Genomic DNA, 7,229 nt, shown 5'->3' on the forward strand with positions numbered 1-7,229 from the left:
TTGCTCCTCCGGGTGCAATGGGACAATGAACATTCGAACGCAAAGTCGGAATTCTGGTTGATCCTACCAGTAATATACGCTCGTCTCAAAGGTTAAGCCATGCATGTCTAAGTACAAACAGATTTAATGTGAAACCGCATAAGGCTCAGTATAACAGCTATAATTTACGAGATCATCAACCTAGTTACTTGGATAACTGTGGAAAATCTAGAGCTAATACATGCAACATGCCAGGACCCTCGCGGGAACTGGTGCACTTATTAGTCAAACCAATCGCGGGTTCTCCGTGTCATTGAGTTGAAGTCTGGATAATGATGCTGATCGTATGGTCTCGCACCGACGACAGATCTCGCAAATATCTGCCCTATCAACTATGGATGGTAGTATAGAGGACTACCATGGTTGCAACGGGTAACGGGGAATCAGGGTTCGATTCCGGAGAGGGAGCCTGAGAAATGGCTACCACATCCAAGGAAGGCAGCAGGCGCGTAAATTACCCAATCCCGGGACGGGGAGGTAGTGACGAGAAATAACAATATGAAACTCTTTAATGATGTTTCATAATTGGAATGAGTAGAGCATAAATCCTTCTACGAGGATCAAGTGGAGGGCAAGTCTGGTGCCAGCAGCCGCGGTAATTCCAGCTCCACTAGCGTATATTAAAATTGTTGCGGTTAAAACGTTCGAAGTTGATACTTGTCCAACACAGTCCGGCTCCGCCGACCCGGTCAACCCGTGGTCGGTGGGCCAAGTCGGAATCTGGTTGCGACTCAATGGTGTGGTAGGGCACCAAGTCTGTGTCATGGTGTGCCCTTCAACGGGTGCAAGTGTAACATAGAGCTCGACCGCTCACGTTTACCTTGAACAAATTAGAGTGCTTAAAGCAGGGTGCCCAAACGCCCTAGAATAATCTTGCATGGAATAATGGAATACGACCTTGGTCTAATCTTTCATTGGTTTGTACTCAGACCGGAGGTAATGATTAACAGAAGTAGTTGGGGACACTAGTATTACGGCGCGAGAGGTGAAATTCGTAGACCGTCGTAAGACTAACTAAAGCGAAGGCATTTGTCAAGGATGCTTTCTTTAATCAAGAACGAAAGTTAGAGGATCGAAGGCGATTAGATACCGCCCTAGTTCTAACCGTAAACGATGCCAACTAGCAATTGGGAGACGCTACAACCAGGTGCTCTCAGTAGCTTCCGGGAAACCAAAGTCAGGTTCCGGGGGAAGTATGGTTGCAAAGTTGAAACTTAAAGGAATTGACGGAAGGGCACCACAATGAAATGGAGCTTGCGGTTCAATTTGACTCAACACGGGAAAACTTACCAGGTCCGAACTTATGGAGGTGAGACAGATTAATAGCTCTTTCTCAAATTTAAGGGTAGTGGTGCATGGCCGTTCTTAGTTCGTGGATTGATTTGTCTGGTTAATTCCGATAACGAACGTGACTCACATATGCTAACTAGAACGCAGTCAGCGTTAATGCGTCGATGCCGATTGGAACGGGTTAGGACCTTTCGGTGGAGTATGACCTGACACCTTCGCTGTTCGTGTGCGCAAGTGCACTTACGGTACGCTGCTTAGCAGGACAATTTGTGTTTAGCAAAATGAGATCGAGCGATAACAGGTCCGTGATGCCCTTAGATGTTCTGGGCTACACGCGTGCTACAATGTGGGTAGCAGCGTGTCTCCTATTCCGAGAGGAACGGGAAATCACTCAAATACTCACTTAGTAGGGATTATGGATTGCAATGGTCCATATGAACTCGGAACTTCTAGTAAGTGCTGGTCATCAGCCAGCGTTGAATACGTCCCTGCCCTTTGTACACACCGCCCGTCGCTACTACCGATGGATTATTTAGTGAGGTCTTTGGAGATGATCGTTCGCTGGATCCTCGTGAACCGCGTCTGCTTTATCGAAGTTGACCGAACTTGATGATTTAGAGGAAGTAAAAGTCGTAACAAGGTTTCCGTAGGTGAACCTGCGGAAGGATCATTAGTGGCCAAGTGATCCTTCCAGAAGTCCGAACCTGCGGGTTGAGACTTCGGCACAAGTTGCCATATGATAATTGACGAAACACTATAGAAGTCCGAACCTGCGGGTTGAGACTTCGGCACAAGTTGCCATATGATAATTGACGAAACACTATAGAAGTCCGAACCTGCGGGTTGAGACTTAGGCACAAGTTGCCTTATACATGACTTCGAACAAATACACAAGTCCGAACCTGCGGGTTGAGACTTAGGCACAAGTTGCCTTATATATAACTTCGAACAAATACACAAGTCCGAACCTGCGGGTTGAGACTTAGGCACAAGTTGCCTTATACATGACTTCGAACAAATACACAAGTCCGAACCTGCGGGTTGAGACTTAGGCACAAGTTGCCATATGAAAGTTGACGAAACACTAACAAGTCCGAACCTGCGGGTTGAGACTTAGGCACACGTTGCCTTATACATGACTTCGAACAAAAACACAAGTCCGAACCTGCGGGTTGAGACTTAGGCACAAGTTGCCTTATACATACATTGGCCAAATAAACAGAAGTCCGAACCTGCGGGTTGAGACTTAGGCACAAGTTGCCATATTATATTCGATCAAACACTAAGTAGTCCGAACCTGCGGGTTGAGACTCAAGACCGTAACAAGATGTCACTATACAAGTCCGAACCTAAGGGTTGAGACTTAATGCGATCTAGATACCAAGTTGACATCCAATACCTGTTGAGCAAAACCAAAGATTCCCTGTTCTCGAATGATTACACTATATAACAGGGAATCATGAAGAAATCAAGCAAGCGTGAAACAAAGTCATCACTTGGGCATGCTCGATAGCCAACCACATGACCTTAACCTAAGAGAGCATGCAAACCACATGATACCTATAAACGATTAACCCGCCCTAGTTCAATCGTTCACCAAGTGATGACTTCAGTATGGCTAAGAGAAAAACTTTTAAATGGGAAAAACTCTAAGTCCGAACCTCCGGGTTGAGACTTCCGCGTCGGAGGTGGGCGCACCTCCTATCCGAAAGATGATGAATCAGGGGTGTTCGGTCAGCAATGGTCGGATGCCCCGTCGTAGTCCAACTATGACAATCAAAGTCAAGACCTCCGGGTTGAGACTTTCCGCGAGTACAAGCATAAAGGAACACGGACCAAGCCGTACCGAGAGAATCGGTACTAGAGCCCTCGTGGTTCTACATTGAGAGAGCCCTCGTGGTTCTCATTAGGGGCTTTATGCAAGTCGTACTCAATACTGTGGTGTGAAGTATAAAGTATAGTCTTCGCCTGGTCCACGCTGCTTCGGCGGTCCTGGGTAAGATAGTTCATTCTAGCTTGCCCTATAGTGGAATGAGGACACTTAATGCTTCGTCTTTTAGCGGCGGCTAGACTCCTCCTCACGGGGAACGAGTTGACGCACACAGCGGCGGCTTACGCACTATGGCAATCATGGATGCCTGAAGATTCCGTGAAGTTCTCCCCTGGTCCACGCTGCCTCGGCAGTCCTGGGTAAAATGGAATATTTCCAGCTTGCCCTATAGTGGAAGAGGACTATCCAACAATACAAAGTCAAGACCTCCGGGTTGAGACTTTCCGCGTCGGTGGTGTCGCGCACCGCCTATCCGAAAGATGGTGTAACAGGGGTGTTCGATCAGCAATGGTCGGATGCCCCGTCATAGTCCAACTATGACAACCAAAGTCAAGACCTCCGGGTTGAGACTTTCCGCGTCCGGAGGTACGCGTACCGCCTACCCGAAAGATGGTGTGCTTCTGGGGTATTCGATGAGTCGGATACCCCGTCGTAGTCCAACTATGACAATACAAAGTCAAGACCTCCGGGTTGAGACTTCCGCGTCGGAGGTGCGCGCACCGCCTACCCGAAAGATGATGAATCAGGGGTGTTCGATCAGCAATGGTCGGATGCCCCGTCGTAGTCCATATATGACAATCAAAGTCAAGACCTCCGGGTTGAGACTTCCGCGTCCGGAGGTACGCGTACCGCCTACCCGAAAGATGGTGAATCAGGGGTGTTCGATCAGCAATGGTCGGATGCCCCGTCGTAGTCCAACTATGACAATCAAAGTCAAGACCTCCGGGTTGAGACTTTCTAAGAGTACAAGCATAAAGGAACACGGACCAAGCCGTACCGAGAGAATCGGTACTAGAGCCCTCGTGGTTCTACATTGAGAGAGCCCTCGTGGTTCTCATTAGGGGCTTTATGCAAGTCGTACTCAATACTGTGGTGTGAAGTATAAAGTATAGAGTCCTCCACTGGTCCACGCTGCTCCGGCGGTCCTGGGTAAGATAGTTCATTCTAGCTTGCCCTATGTGGAAGAGGACTCAATACCCTACCTGTTGAGCTTGAAACAAAGTCATCACTTGGGCATGCTCATATTGCCATACAATATTCCATTATCTACTAATGAGCATGCAGCTATATGATTATAACCTGTAAACGATTACCCCGCCGTAGTTCAGCGCTTCAACCAAGTGATGACTTCAGTATGGCTAGTGTGTGAAGTATAAAGTATAGTCCTCCCCTGGTCCACACTGCTTCGGCGGTCCTGGGTAAGATAGTTAGTTCTAGCTTGCCCTATGTGGAAGAGGACACCATACTTAATACTGTGGTGTAATGAACAAAGTATAGTCCTCCACTGGTCCACGCTGCTTTGCAGTCCTGGGTAAGATAGTTAATTCTAGCTTGCCCTATGTGGAAGAGGGCATACAAGACAAAGTATAGTTCTCCCCTGGTCCACGCTGCTCCGGCGGTCCTGGGTAAGATAGTTAATTCTAGCTTGCCCTATGTGGAAGAGGACATAATACTCTACCTGTTGAGCTTTAAACAAAGTCATCACTTGGGCATGCTCTATAGCCAACCACATGACATTAACCTAAGAGAGCATGCAGCGTATTATCCCAATGCAAAGTAAACGATAGACTCGCCCTAGTTCAGTGCTTCAACCAAGTGATGACTTCAATATGGCTAGTGTGTGAAGTATAAAGTATAGTCCTCCCCTGGTCCACACTGCTTCGGCGGTCCTGGGTAAGATGGTTAATTCTAGCTTGCCCTATGTGGAAGAGAGCATACATGAACCAAGAACGAAGGTTATGATCGAGGAATGATTCGACAACTAACCGATGGTATGAAATGTGAAGAATTCAAGCAAGCACACAATCAAGTCATCACTTGGGCATGCTCGATAGCCAACCTCATGACATTAACCTAGTAGAGCATGCGAAAACCAATATATATGTAAACGATGCCTCCCTAGTTCAGCGCTTCAACCAAGTGATGACTTCAGAATGGCTAAATCAAATCGGTTCAAACCATACCATCGGTATCCTATTGAAACACACAAGTCGATATCAAACCTCATGATTGTGTAGTCCTCCACTGGTCCACGCCGCTTCGGCCGTCCTGGGTAAAATGGAACATTCCAGCTTGCCCTATGTGGAAGAGGGCACATTACTCAATACTGTGGTGTGAAGTATAAAGTTCAGTTCTCCCCTGGTCCACGCTGCTTCGGCGGTCCTGGGTAAGATAGTTCATTCTAGCTTGCCCTATGTGGAAGAGGACACTTCATACTTCGTCTCTAAGCGGCGGCTTGACTCCTCCCTACGGGGAACGGGTTTACGCGCACAGCGGCGGCTTACGCACTATGGCAGTCATGGATGCCTTACGTTTCTATGAAAAGTGTGTTCCTCCCCTGGTCCACGCTGCTTCGGCAGTCCTGGGTAAGATAGTTAGTTCTAGCTTGCCCTATGTGGAAGAGGACACGTAGACTTACTGTGGTGTGAAGTATAAAGTTCAGTTCTCCCCTGGTCCACGCCGCTTCGGCCGTCCTGGGTAAAATGGATTCATCCAGCTTGCCCTATGTGGAATGAGGACACTTTATGCTTCGTCTCTAAGCGGCGGCTTGCTCCTCCCTACGGGGAACGGGTATACGCGCACAGCGGCGGCTTACGTTATGGCAGTCATGGATGCCTTACGTTTCCATGAAAAGTGTGTTCCTCCCCTGGTCCACGCTGCTTCGGCAGTCCTGGGTAAGATAGTTAGTTCTAGCTTGCCCTATGTGGAAGAGGACACGTAGACTTACTGTGGTGTGAAGTATAAGGTTCAGTTCTCCCCTGGTCCACGCCGCTTCGGCCGTCCTGGGTAAAATGGATTCATCCAGCTTGCCCTATGTGGAATGAGGACACTTTATGCTTCGTCTCTAAGCGGCGGCTTGCTCCTCCCTACGGGGAACGGGTATACGCGCACAGCGGCGGCTTACGCAAGTTAGTCACCCTCGGCAGTGGATCACTCGGCTCATGGATCGATGAAGACCGCAGCTAACTGCGCGTCATAATGTGAACTGCAGGACACATGAACATTGATAAGTTGAACGCATATTGCACGTCGTGGGAACCTACCATGATGTACAGATGACTGAGCGCTTATATTTGAGAAATGTATCGCATACATTTAACTACGCCGTGACACCCGTCACGAGACGTGCACCATGATGTTAACTAGGGTCGCGACGACCCGCTAGCATTAAAGAACCCGTGGTTTACAATATACTGGCATTGGAATTCGAAGTATTTAGAGCGTCCGTGTTCCCGCGTGAGGCGGAAGTACGAGGAGAAGGCGTGCTTGTGGTGTCTGTGGTGGTGTTTACTGATGTCTAGCTTCAGCTTATTTATTTATTTAAATAGAAGCGAAGATGTCAAAGTAGCGTCGAAGCAGCAGCGAATAGCACAAATGATTCAAGTATGGAAGTTGACCAAAGGAACACAAACAAACTAGCGTATGGGCAAAGGAAGGTATCAGTGAGTTAAACCACACGCGGGCTAACAGCCCGTTAACCGAGTCCAACGGTACATATTGGACATTGAAACAAAGTAGTCGCAAGCCAGATGTGACGATAACAACCGCAAGGTACATAAGCCTCAGTTCATGTGTGACAACCCCCTGAATTTAAGCATATTAATAAGGGGAGGAAAAGAAACCAACCGGGATTCCCTGAGTAGCTGCGAGCGAAACGGGAGAAGCTCAGCACGTAGGGGTGGCGGCCTGTCCGTCTATCCGATTCCGTGTACTGGTGCGTCTCACTATCCGTCATCTTAGCGCTTTTCAAGTCCAACTTGAATGTGGCTCAGAACCCATAGAGGGTGATAGGCCCGTAGAACAGCGCCCGTTGGATGATGGACCGAGCGTGCCATGGAGTCGTGTTGCT

The 7,229-nt window shown here is 48.3% G+C and overlaps 2 non-coding genes across 2 annotated transcripts in view; both read left to right on the forward strand.

The window, feature by feature from the left end:
• The first annotated feature begins 6,294 nt into the window (after positions 1-6,294).
• On the forward strand, positions 6,295-6,449 carry LOC131270969 (5.8S ribosomal RNA). The gene has a single exon (XR_009179958.1). It is a non-coding gene; the product is annotated as a 5.8S ribosomal RNA (ribosomal RNA).
• Positions 6,450-6,937: 488 nt separating this feature from the next.
• Positions 6,938-7,229, forward strand: part of LOC131270968 (large subunit ribosomal RNA) — a 4,092-nt gene continuing 3,800 nt past the window's right edge. The window contains exon 1 of the ribosomal RNA XR_009179957.1: positions 6,938-7,229. This exon is cut by the window's right edge and continues 3,800 nt beyond it. This is a non-coding gene — a ribosomal RNA (large subunit ribosomal RNA).

The sequence above is a fragment of the Anopheles coustani genome, assembly GCF_943734705.1.
Source record: "Anopheles coustani chromosome X unlocalized genomic scaffold, idAnoCousDA_361_x.2 X_unloc_79, whole genome shotgun sequence".
In the NCBI taxonomy this organism is placed as follows: domain Eukaryota; kingdom Metazoa; phylum Arthropoda; class Insecta; order Diptera; family Culicidae; genus Anopheles; species Anopheles coustani.